The following is a 13172-nucleotide window of genomic DNA, read 5'->3' on the forward strand; positions in this document are numbered from 1 at the left end:
GGGGCAGCTTTCCATATTCAGCATCAGAATATCTCCTGTTGCACCATACTTCTATCTAGGCCTGCTGAGGGTTGGGGTTTTGGGGTTGGGTTGGGGTTTTTGCACTCAGCTTGGTGATGAGGGAGTGTTATTGGTGCTCCAGAGAATGGATAACCATGGTTAGTCAGCGTTTGAACACCTCAGTCATGTCATTAACTCACTTTCCTAACTGGTGTGGGGCACAGGTTCCCTTTGTACTCTATCCAGCCTCTGTTTTAGAGTTACTGTGTGATGGTATGGTGGAGTTTTTGGGGGTTGATTTCCTTTTTTTTTTTTTTTTTTTTGGCCTTAGTATGGTGCTGGTTTGCTCTCAACTTTTGTTTATGGCCTGTAATTAGCTGTAGGTTTTCAGTAGCTTTATATGGACTTACAGTTAGCTTGGACTCTTAGCATCATAATTCAAAGTATGCTATCCATGCTATCCTTAGCTCTCCTAATACCTTCTCGTAAATGAGTTCGTATATATGTCACTTAATAATTATACATAATATATATTGAGTAAACCTGGCAATACAGCCACTCACAGCTTCTTCTAGACTCTCCAATGAAAATAGTTTTATTCATTGTAATTTTGGGGGCATGGTTTGGATGTTTTGAGATTGGTTTTTGGTTTCGGTTGTGTTCCAGTTTTGTTTGTTTGGATTTCTTTTAATGATCCAGCAAATCTGTTGTTATTAGGTCCAGATAATACTGGTACACTGACAATGTCAGTGGAGCTATTTCTGTGTTCTTACTTTATTCTGTTTCAGTTCAATATCACTATAAGCTGGTAGTTTTCTCACTTACAATCGTTGATGCAGAAAGTTAATGCAATACTTCCTCCTTCTCCTTTCAATATTGCATTTGGGTCTAACTCACAGGTACTTTCCACACTGTTAATGGTGCCCAGTTCTAAGCTGAATGCTTATCTTCAACCCATCATTTGGGGCAACTGTTTTGAATGGTAAGGCTCCCTGCATCAAAAGAAATCCTGTGCAGGTTTGTGTGTGGCCAGGTCATCACTTGTTTGCTGTCTGGCAAACACATCCATATGCCATATTATATCAGGTTTTATGTTTAAACATTCCACATAAAACTCTCACCTAACATGGACATGAGTTGTGGAGCTCCAATCCATAGCTAAGATCAGCATATCTCATAGCTGAAGAGTTATTCAGATTTTGTTTTGGCCCATCTCAAAGAAGTCCATGCTAAGATAAATTTTCCATGTTTTTTCTGCTGCCACTCCCCCACAGCATTTACAATGCTTGCTTACCTTGGGGCTCAGGAGGGAAGCAGTCTTTCCAGCCAAGCTGCTGTGTTAGCTTTTTAATCAGTTTTTGGGAGGAGTCATAGTTAGAACTTTTACTTTTTTCCTAGATTGATGACTTCCTGGCTTTCCTTCATTCTTTGTTTCTTGCTTTCAATGCCAAACGTGTGCTTTTGGATCCACTGAAAGATACAGAGGGCTTTAGAGGCCCATGCAACAAAGATTAAGGACACTCCATCTGAATTCAACTTAGGAGCTAAAGAGAACAGCGAAGGCTAATCAGGAGACTGCTTTTATCAAAATATTTCTAGTCTGTAGTGGTGCAAGTCTAAAACATATAAAGTGAACAACAGCTTTAAAGGCTTGATGGATTCTGTTTCTTTGAAGCTTTTTCCAAAACAGTCCTTTCCAAAAGCACAGGATAACTTTGGAAGCTGCAGACAAGCTTCCTAGAGCTCCATCCAGTCTGTAGCAGAGCTAGTACTTATTCTATCTTCTTTCTATTTGGACATTCTAGAAGGAGATTGAGAGCCTAAAGAAGTTGCATTTCTGCAGAACTGTCAGCATAATTTTCTATGCTCCAACAAGGCGCTTCTACTGCCTCTAAAACTGCCTTTCTGGGACCATGACACTGATTTAGCTCCAGCTGGTTTAGCATGACAGGCAAGACCTTCTTATTGGTAGAAATTGAGGGTTAATATAAGAAAAGACATACTCCATAAAATAAAGGCGATAATCATAAACTTGGGGGAACAGCTGGGGGGATAATAAAAGATTTCTAAGTGAGTGGAAGAAAATGTCTTTTCCACTGGAAGACACTTTCACTTTTTATCAGAAATTACCTAACTCTTCCCAATGTTTAAGCAGAATAGCCACACCTCAAATCCATTGCACCATCCTCTCTATCCCCTACATCCCGTCACAAAGGCAATGAGGAGCAGCTACTGTGACCAGTCCTACAGAGCCACATTTGCTCAGCTGCTCTGCCTTCAGCTCCAGTACTGCCCTCAGGATCTCTGCACTCTGTTCCAGTATACAACATTGATAAGGCAGCAAATCATCACACAGCCTCATCTTAAAGGGGAAGCTTTTCCAATTTAGGATCATTGATTGCTTTTTCCCACATCTTTGTTTCCCTTGCCCCTTTTTTCCTAACTCAAAAGTTGGAAACATTGTCAGGGAATACATTCCTTCAGAAAAGGGCAAGATAAGGTAATATACAGTGCCACTAAATCTAGTGACTTAAATCTTAAATCTTAAACTTCTTATGAACACATGCAGTCTGCAGGAATGCTTTTTAATTCAGCTGATTAAAGAGCATGTAAACACACTGATAATGCTTAGAGTGTACACATGGGTGTAGATTTTAAGGATGGAAGAGAGCCTAAAAAAATCTTAAGCTGTACAAGAACTAGACTTTACAAACTACTCTCACTTTGCACTTGGGCCCAGAGTAACCATATTATGATTTCTTGGCATGAAACTATGGCTCTGATGGTTTAGTTCTTCTGTGAATGACTCACACTTTACCAAAAACTTTATTTAAGCACAGAGGAGTGGGTGACCTTCAAACAAATCATTTTTCAGTACCTGAGAATCTGGCTAGGAAGCACATGGAGCTGGGCATTGTACCATGAACACCATCCCTTCCTTTTATCCTGTTCCTCAAGCCATCCTCAGGCCCTCTCTGATTGGTGTCACTGCAGGGAAGTGTCTCCACCTTATTCTGAGAACAAAGGGCTTCATTACGTGTTTGCAAACCAGTTTACTTCTTGCAGCCTTTCAAAGTGGTTCACCAGGTGGTGCTTTTCTTGCCAAAAGGGAGACTAAGTTCAGCTCTTGGGTTCCTGTTGACTTCCAGATTCACTGGGAATTGGATACTGGATGCCCTCAGAGTTCTGAGTAAAGCAAAAAGATGTATCCTTGGTTACCAAATATTTGTTACCTACCATCACCCTTTAGCTATTGGTAAAATAGGTAAGTGGCTGTAACAGGTAAATGCTTGGGGGAATGCTAAATTGGAAAACAAACATTTATGTGAGTTGTTTCCTTGCTCACAAAAGTCTAGATTTCAAATGCACTGTTAGCATGGAGTTTTGACATTCATGTTGCTGTTTTCTGAATAGAAGTGGAATAGGCTCTGCACTACAGTGGGGAAGTGTGTCTGATCTGGAGAGAGAGGCAAATAACACCTACACAATTCAGAAAACAGATTTCCTCCAAACCATCATTAGCCTTGCACATTGGCAGCTTCTCTGCCAAAAATTGACTGTTACAGGGACAGCTAGTGACTGTCAGCTCAAACCAGAGGGCTGCTGGATGAGAGGAAGTGGCATCCTCCTGTCCCTGAGAATTTGCTGAAGCCCCAGATTTCAGTCTGACGCTGCTCCTGGGCATCAGCACTCTGCTTTGACTCCTCTACATGCAATGAGGTCCTCACTTACCTTCCTTCAATGCTAATTAGCCAAATTCATATGCAATGCTGCTGAGTGGAGCAGCTCCAGGTATAGGCTCTGTTGAGATGACTTTACCCTCAGAAAATACTCCAGATTTTAATCAGACTGTGTGAGTGAGTCAAAGCCACTGTGTGGCTATAGGTGGCCATTGATAGTGACCTTGGTGGGAGACTGTCCTAACAGCTTGGGATCTTGCTCAATCTCCCTTCCTCACCTGGTGGGCATCCACATGAAAAAACAGAGAACTCTTACAATTTTGTTATCCTTCAACACCAGGCTACCTGGTTGTGAAATGCACAAGCTGCACTTGATAATAAGCATATTAACTATTAAATGCATACCCTGCAGCTTGAAGTTCTTTCCAATAAAACAGGAGGCAACAAAACCAGATTGCTCTGGATAGGGAGTGTTCAACAGCCCAAACTAGATTTTGGCAGGATGAACATTACAAACAGTAACACGCCCCTTCTTGTAAAAAAAAAAAAAAAAAAAAAAAAAAAAAAAAAGACATTAAATTGTTAATTCCACTACATAATCAGAGCTTTGATCTTGATTCCAAGAAAAGAAACCTCAAGCCAGTAGTTGAAATCTCTACAGCCAGCATAGGCATTGGTTTAATAATGGCACAGAATAAGCCTCATGGTGCTGTCCGCTGCTAGCTCTCCCACTCTGCTTGGCCTAAGCCTACCTACTTAATCTACAAAATCTAAGAGGTTTGGATTTTATTGATCACCAAAGACCCTCAGGGTTTTTGAATGCATTCCAGAAAAGATGAGAACCCTCCATTCTCCAAGAAAGGATGTCCCGTGGCAGATCGTAGCCATCACTCCCCTTGTGTCCCAAGCAAATCTGAAATGATTGCAACAAAATTTGTTTGGTATGAAACTATGGCTTTGCTTGGAGCTCTCATTCTTTCAGTGACATGTTACATGTCAATTCCTAATTGTTCCAAATCTTACCATTATGAAAACAAATTAATTCTCTTGCTACTTGTTGTCTGAGAGTGTGTAGGAACTGGAGGTTCTCTGACCACCCTCCAGATAGTTAAAAAAGGCTTCCAGGACCAACATACCTTTAGGGTATGTGAGGTTTTGTTGCACAGCCTTTACAGAACTCAGCAGGTAAATGCAAGGTGAGTTACACGGGCAACTGAGTGACAGCAATGAAGGGAAAGATTCAACAAGTTGAGGCACTGAAATGAGTGGGTTTACAGTAAAAATTAAGTACTGTCTGTCTTCATTTTTCAGGCCTTAAGTAAAAGTTTTGCTTTTGCTGTAAAGGATTCCTTGCACAGTTCCTGTTTTTCTTCCTGACCATTCTGAAATATATTTGTGTCTTGAGTCTGGTTTGTGATGTATTTCAGAAAAAAGGTCATATCAAGGGAGATCTAATAACTTATAAAATCAGGCCACTGCTTATGTTTATTATGTGAGAGGCAATTTGGGCATTTTTCTGTTGGAATCCCCTCTCATTACATAGTAATGTTTTCCCAAATTACTTTGGCACTTTAGGTGTCTCTTTAACAGAAGATGTGTGTATTTTTACTTGCCCTGCACTCACATCTGTTTCCTTCTTATCAGCAAATATCTATTCATTGGTCCTATCTAACTCTTTTACATCTATCTGCATTAAAATATGTGTCACTCATTAACTCAGGGCTTGTACATAAATTAAAAGTCTCCTGTACCTCTTGTAGCAGTGTTATTCTTCTTATTGCATCACCTAAAAATAAAATTACATTTAATTCACAGCAGATATCTGAATTTGTATCCCTTAACTATTTCTTTGTTCAGTCCAGCAATTTTTGCAATAAGATTGTGTTTGAAGTCCTGTGAGTTTTACAGTTGTATTCAGAACATTCTGTTTCCAAACTTGATGGGTGTGGGGGTTTTGTTTGGGTTTTGTTTGCTTGCTTGTTTGTTCTTTGTGCAAGAAATAAAAGGTTTCTTTAGAAACCTTTAGCTAGAATTATTTAGATAGAAAACTCACTGGACTTTATTAGCCTTAACCCTGTAATTAAAGTCCAGCATCTAGAAGACAGTTCATATTTAAATATGAATTTTTACTACACTACTTTTGTTTTCTGTCCTAGAAATCTACTTGAAAGATAATTTTTGAGCAGTTCTGCTAACTGCTCTGCAATTATCATGATTTTTTACTTCTCAGAGTACTAAAATATTCTCTATGTAGGTATGTTCACATTGTTTTTTCACACAATTTAAAAAATCTTTCCACACATGATTTCTTGTAATAAAATAAGATGTTCATGGCAAAGCATTATACTATACTATAGAGAATGCACTATTGCAAAAATGAAAGGTAACCATGACCATCTAAGTTAGGTCTTGAAAATTAATGCTGATTTGTCATCTTTGCCCAGGAGAAATGTAATAAGTCTTCACAAACAGTTGCATCAGATTTCTAGCATTTTATCTGAGTAAGTATGTAACTCTACCCCAGCTGAATGATTAAATACTTAGCACTCAAATATGAGTTTGTAATGGAGAGCATTTAATTTGTCTCAGTTACCTGTACAAATAATTCTAATCTACAGATCAGTTGTGCTGGTTTGAATAATGTGTATATTTAACACAGCAAAATGCATGTGTCTAAACTTGGCTTGCAGTGCTGAGGCAGCTGATTTAGACAGGCAGATATTTGATGGATATTTAGTATGTCAGATATGTTCATCACACTAATTCTATTACATTTATAGCACTAATTCTATTTAGTTAAATGTGCAGTTTTTTCAGCAGATACACAAAGTATATTAGTATCATGTCTGAGCAAACTACCTATAATTACTTCCTCTCAAAACTGACGTAAAAGCAACAGGAAAGAAATTAACTCTAGCAATTCTTTGATAGTTGATGTTCTATTGTCTGATGTGAGAAAAAAAAAAAGGAAATCATTTATTGCTACTATAATCTTATTTCTGTAGCGTAGAAACTGCCTCACAATTCATGACCATGTCCTTTGCACACTTTAGTGCCCTTTGTTTGTAAATCATCTCAGGGGAATCCACCAAGCCACTACTGGCAGTCAGAGGCAGGAATTTTACGTAGTTTTCATTATAAGCTTTTTCCCAAAAGTGCCCTGTTTCATGGTCAGTTCCTGGTAGCAGTATCATGTAAACATCCTCCACGTGTTTTAGACCTCCTTCTCCATAAAATGTTGTCCCAGTAATCTTCTGTGACACTTCTGTGAATGGAGAGACTTAGGGAATGCTTTACCTTTAATAAAGTAAAATCTCTGGTCTCTTTTCCCTCCCTGTGAAGACAGAGTCCAGTCATCTCCAGGACAGGCAGTAAGTATAGTGTGATATAATTTCTTTCTGTTATCCTTGCTGAGCAGACAGTATGTTACCAGACAATGAAATGGTGAAACATAATAAACTTCTACAGAATTGTTAAGAAAGCAGCTGATGCAGAACAAGTTTAACTTTGTTTAACTTTGACAAGTTTAACAAGTTTAACTTCCAAAACTTTGTTTAACTCTAAGGATGTAGGTGTAAACCCAAGGATTAAAAATTGGCTTACTTCATTAATCAGGAGTTACAAGAAATCATTTAGCTTGTCCTGTCCCACAGATTGTGAAATATCAGGGAGAAGAAAGAGAGAGAATTAATCCTTCAGTTTGTAAAGAGAAGCAATAAACATGAAAATACAGGCTCATACTTTTAGATTAAAAATTGTTGTGGGTACAAAATACTCTTCCAGGAAATTGCTTCACGAGTGGGAAACGTGCTATCAGATGTAATAATGATATTTGGGACCATCTCTTGTATTAATTCAAAAGTGCTGTAAGTTTTGCAATATCTTCACTTGGGAGGGTTGGGTGTTAAAGCTCTAAGCAGAGCTTTATGAGGTGAATGTTGCACACTAAATGTATTTAGCAGCTGGATGAACAGCACAAGGCTGGCTCCAGTATGTGCCATTTACTTTGCAAATAGGGAGCTTGATAAGTAAAGACCTGCTGGATGATTAAAAAAAAAAAAAAAAAAAAAAAAAAGGAGTAAGCATGTATGGAATAAGAGAAGACTATAACTAGATCAGCTGTATTGTGTTTGAGCAGTAATGAATGAGAGAAATATGCTGCCAGTGTGTTCATCACTAGCCTTAAATGACACATCGTGACTGTTTTCCAATTATTCATGTATAAAGTGGTAATGGCATGTGCTCAGAAGCAGCTCCAAAAGAAACAAGCAAATTACATCACTTCCTCTTGAACTGTTCTCTAGGGTTGGTTTAGACATTAAACAGATTAGCAGTAATGTGAAAGTGGTAGAGCAGAAGGTTACATAGTTGTATGGATTCATCAAACAACTGCATTTAAAAAGAATTTTTATAAATTGATTACATTCTGATGAACCAAGGAATGTTTTTAAGTGTGCATAAAAGTGATTGTTGTTGTTAGATTAAGAAATGTGTTACATAATTAAAAATTTAATTTGACAGTGATGCATTATCTGTAGCTAAAATCAAGCAAAGGTAAGGACTGACCTCAAGTCAGATTCCAAATCTAAGGGTGGCAGTATCATTGTGTCCCCCAAAAACAATTTTTGGAGGTTCAGGGAGAAGAACTGATAGTCTTCACAAATGCATTTCTACAAAATGCAGTGTTTGATTTCATGTAAGGTCTGATCTTGGCTAAACTGCAGGTAAAGTGAGTTATGCAATTAAATCAGACTGGCAGGTTGCATATGCACATGAAGTATTAGGTTGCATGACAAGCTGTGTGAAAACAGCATCAGACTGGGTCTTGAATTGCTCAAAAAGAAAGGGGGTTTTACATCACAGCAGGTTAAAACTTTAGTTGGGCTTCTGGAGCACCATTAGCATAACCTGATTACTGTCTGGGCAGCTGATGGTTGCTCCTGGATAGGCCTAAAGGAAATGAACGTTTTGAAAGAAAAAAGGAGTGCTCAGTAGAAGGGGGAGGAATTCTGAAGTTATTTGGGACTGAATGAATATTACAAAATAATCAATGCTAATAATTTTTAAGGAGTGTCTCACCTGTTCAGATTTCTTAAGGTTTTAAGTACTGCTTAACCTTTCACTCTATCAAACGTGTTCTAATATCCATTGCTGTTGTTATTTCTTACTTGGTCCAAGGGACATACTTGAGGGGGGTGTGGTGTTGAGTTGGTTGGTTTGGGTTTTTTTAGCATTTCTGACTATTATCTTCTCTCACATCATTTGGTATAGTCTCATTATTGCCTCTAACTAATTCTATTAACCTCCCATTTTGACACTAATATCTCACTCCAGGTGTTAAAGAAATACTGGCTATTAAATTCTTTCAAAGTAAAGCCATGAGCTGTACTCCTTCCTTCTAAAGGAAATTATGATTTACTGGCAAAGAGCCAGAGTGAAACTGACTGTCAAAAACTCTATATTGTGTTTCCAGTTGTGCATCTCTCCTGGTGTCTATCTTACTGGGATTTTCTTGTGGTTCTAATTTCAAGCTCCAAGCTTAGGCATTGCAATGTTTGTCTTAATTCTTGCTAGCATGGTTTAATTACTTGCATTCATTTACAAGCCTTGTTCCAAAACCAGTAGAAATTATATTGTTAATTAATTGTGTCTAACTGAAACACTAAGTGGGCTTTTAGGTCCACACAGGAAAACTACTAAAAACCAAAGACAATAATTTTATTTGAATACCAGATATATTAAGTGGCTTCTAGGTTTTGCATTTCTCATCACTGGTTTTAAATCACTTTTAGTCCCTCTGCATAGGGTTTGAGTACTACCAGGAATGACAGTGTGCCATTCTTTTTTTTATGTCATCGTTTATAATGCAGTTAATGTCAAATTGAAATGTCAAGTTAATGTTCAGAACATGATCCTTTAGACATCATTGAAAGAGAGCTCTAGAAGAATATTTTTCCTTTATGTTCCTGTCAGTTAAGGCTCAGTTCTCCATTCTGGTTAAGGTGAAAAGACAACATCTCTGAGGTTTTATGCAGGTTGAAGGGCCTGTCTGCTCCAAGCTATGACTTTGCAAGGGCACCCTTTTCTATGTATATAATAAACGTGACAAATATAGGGAACATCAACTTCCTGCATGTAAGCTGCAGTAAAATATCACACATTTCCAGATAAAAGCCGATCCTGCATGAAAACCTTGGCACAACTGCGTGAATCTGCACTAACTGCACATGAGGAGTCTGAAGGCTTTCACTGAGAATGAGACCAATATGTCAAACTGTTTATTCTCTCAAAAAAGATTCTATCTAGGACTTGAAGATTCCTGGGAAGCATAAAAGTATCACTGGCTGGATTGTCTCCCACCAGTAGATAATCATGGGGATCTCCATGTATGACACACTTGAATTTTAAGGTTGCTAGAGAATTTGCCACTGCTGAGGTAATTCTCTATTGCTAAAGGAACTTCTTAGACTTTCCCCCAGAAATGTACCAGTGAGAGAAATCTAGATCTGGAATCTTAATCCATTCAAAGCCTGAATGTGGGAAGAGGGATTTATGAATGACAAATAGTTAGAACTGCTTTCCAAGAGCTTCAGGGACAGTATTGTACAGCCTGGAAATTGCTGAAATTGAAGATAAAAAAATAACCTCATAACCTGTGTCCTTGGAAAATTGGTTCAGTATGTCAGAAGAGATACTTTAATGTTCTCAAACACTTCCTTTCAGGCATTCTTCCAGGCCAGCAATGGCTTTTGAATTTTCCCTAAAATACTACTTCAGTGCATTGGTCATCCACCTTTGCAAAGGGGAAGGTGGGAGCAGAAAGCTTTTTGACACTGCCAGTTCCTTTAGGCACCTGACTCAAGTGACACTTGTATATTGCAGATTAGTTTCCATTTTCCATTCAGGTCAAACCTTTTATTTTCTTTTATTAAAGCACTGAACATATAATTATGAGCGGTTTCTACCTCTTTAATTTTGTCTGAAACTGACTCTGACCCTTTGATTGTAATTACCCTGAGATGATCTTGTTCAAACCCTCTGTGAAGCAGACCCATTCTGTACATCTTAATTGTATTTCTCAATTTGAGGTCTCCTGCTGTCCAGTGTTCAGCTACATTTGAACTGCATCCTAAAACTGAGGTTTGTAGTTAACACACCCCCACACTCACACTTCCCACCCCCACCAAGCCTTCTCTAGAGCAGTACCTCCAATCAATCAGAACCCAGCTCTAGTTCAGATGTTGAGTAGCTGGTCGAGTTATCCCTTCGATCCTCTCAGGAGAGAACTAAGGGCAAGGCAGCGCATCTGGTTAGGAACATTAGTTGTTCACTTTGTGCCTTTCTTTTATGCTGATTTTAAAAGTGTATCCATCAGTATAAACAGATGGGGCTCAAAAGAGCAATTAGATTAGCAGAATTTCAGAACTCACAGCTTTTTATGACTGTATCTGACTTGTCTTGGCCAAGAAAAATCACTGTTATAATTCCATCTGCATAAAGGATGCTTACCACCTCCTCAGCAATTTGTTCACTGTTATCTCTATTGGTATGCACTCACATACCCTTTTCCAATTTCTTATCACTGGTTGCTAACTCTGAGGAAAACAGCAAGAGGCAGGACTAGCAGGGAGAGTTAAATTAGCCCACTTTCTCACTTCACCTCCAGTAAATCTGCACGTGAATAAGGCTTCAGTAACCAGAGGGGATAATAGAAGGAAAACTAGAGCTCAAGAGAAGCAAATCTCTGGCTGACTCCTCAGATGAAGGACTTGCAGGTGTTCCCTGTAATGCTGTTCTAAGTCCATTTCAACCCATATAGCTTTGGCATAATTATTGGATTAACCTTAAAACGTCCTCTCCCACAGAAAAAAGAAAGCACCTTGCCTCTGCCCAGATGAGGTGTCACCTCTCCATAGCAAAGCACTACCCTGTTACTGCAAGGAGAAACCTCATGCAGATAATGGAATTAAGCTGGTCTAAAAATACATCCAGTATCTTCTCTTTAACAGAGAATGACAGATCGCTGCTGGGATTAAAAATGCAGCTTTACTGCCTGAAAGGGCTTTTTTTGTTCCTCTATTTCATTCTATGTCCAAAAATTGGCTTGGAAAACTCTAAGCTTAGAGCTGATTGTATGAATAAATGTTCTGAATAAGGAAATAGAAGAAAATATCATCATTAATTTTATCTAATGTGAGGAATCCTAAAACAAACCAGTTACTCCCACAACAGACATCACACTCTGGAAAGAACATGGTAATTTATGCTTGAAAATATAAAGCACAGTGTGCGTATTTTCCAGATTTATACCAGATAAATCATGAGCCTGTCATTTATTTTCAACTTATTGATCATTAAAATCATCTGGTAACCCCCCAACCTTCTAATAAAAACCAACCTGATCATAAGAGGTCAATCAATGGAGACAGAGTCTATGAACAGGCTGAGTGCTGTGTACCTAATTAGGTTTGGCTGAGCTAACTGCACTCTGGACATATATTCCCCTGCTTCAGCTACAAACCCATCCTCAGGGCACAGCTAGTGTTCTATTCCCACTATGCTACCTTAATCTAGTAAACTTCCACCTCTGACCTCAATAAACACTTTATTTTCTTAACAGCAAGATTTTTCCTCTGCAAGATCGCTCACCCTGATTCCATCTCTGCATTAAATGCTTTTTAGATTTGGGCATATCTATGAAGATAGATACACAGACATAGACTAGATAGACAGAGATATATATGTGAACATCTGATATATGTAGAACTATATCATATGAATATAAGCAAAAGAAGGTAAAGCAAAGAGGCAATGCAGCAGGGCAGACAGTACATAACTTCAAAATAGGAATGCTACAGACTTTCCTGCAACAGCTTCCGGCGGTTGGAAGTAATCAAACACAAACACCTTGCTGCTTACAAACAAAATACAGAAATTTTCTGTGATGGCTTCAAGAAATTAAAATCTAATACAGTTTTCATGAAGGAGTGAGAGGGAAGGGAAGCTTTCTTCCTGGGCAGAGATGTGAAAGAAAGCAAGCGATGACTTAATGATAGCTGAACATTACTGCTTCATTGTAGATATTAGGCTTATCTTTTACATTTTTCTCTGCCATTTTTATCCAAAAAAATCCCTATTGAAACTGGACCTTGAGAAACAGAACTAACATTGAAGTTTCTTTCAGAGCTGACTGAAGTGAGCATATTGATTTTCATAGATTTTCTATCAGCTTCTTGGTATACTACATTTCTCATTCAGCCATGTAATATTTGGGATAATATTTCTCTGCATACCAGAGGGTCCTAAATGTTGCTATCAAATAGAGAAGTAAACATCTGTCATCTCGGTCCATACTGAATTGAGTGTGTATGAAGCCTTTCTTTAAAAAAGCAGATTCGTTACATTGTTATGGTGGTTGTTATGGTGTCACAGACCTGGCAGAAATCAAAGTGTTGCTTTGGTTTGGTTTTTTTTAACGTGTATGCAGTGTAC

At 38.3% G+C, this 13172-nt stretch overlaps 1 protein-coding gene and 1 long non-coding RNA gene across 2 annotated transcripts in view; one reads left to right on the forward strand and one right to left on the reverse strand.

The window, feature by feature from the left end:
• LOC310911453 overlaps nt 1-13172 on the reverse strand; it is a 43343-nt gene that overhangs the window by 17990 nt on the left and 12181 nt on the right. The window contains exon 2 of the long non-coding RNA XR_014590511.1: nt 7284-7322. This is a non-coding gene — a long non-coding RNA (uncharacterized lncRNA). The remainder of the gene's footprint in view (nt 1-7283; nt 7323-13172) is intronic.
• The window catches only part of SLC39A10 (solute carrier family 39 member 10), a 74449-nt gene that overhangs the window by 14272 nt on the left and 47005 nt on the right, over nt 1-13172 (forward strand). The gene's annotated exons all lie outside the window — the stretch shown is intronic.

This window comes from Zosterops lateralis (genome assembly GCF_965231275.1).
Source record: "Zosterops lateralis genome assembly, chromosome: 7".
Taxonomy (NCBI): domain Eukaryota; kingdom Metazoa; phylum Chordata; class Aves; order Passeriformes; family Zosteropidae; genus Zosterops; species Zosterops lateralis.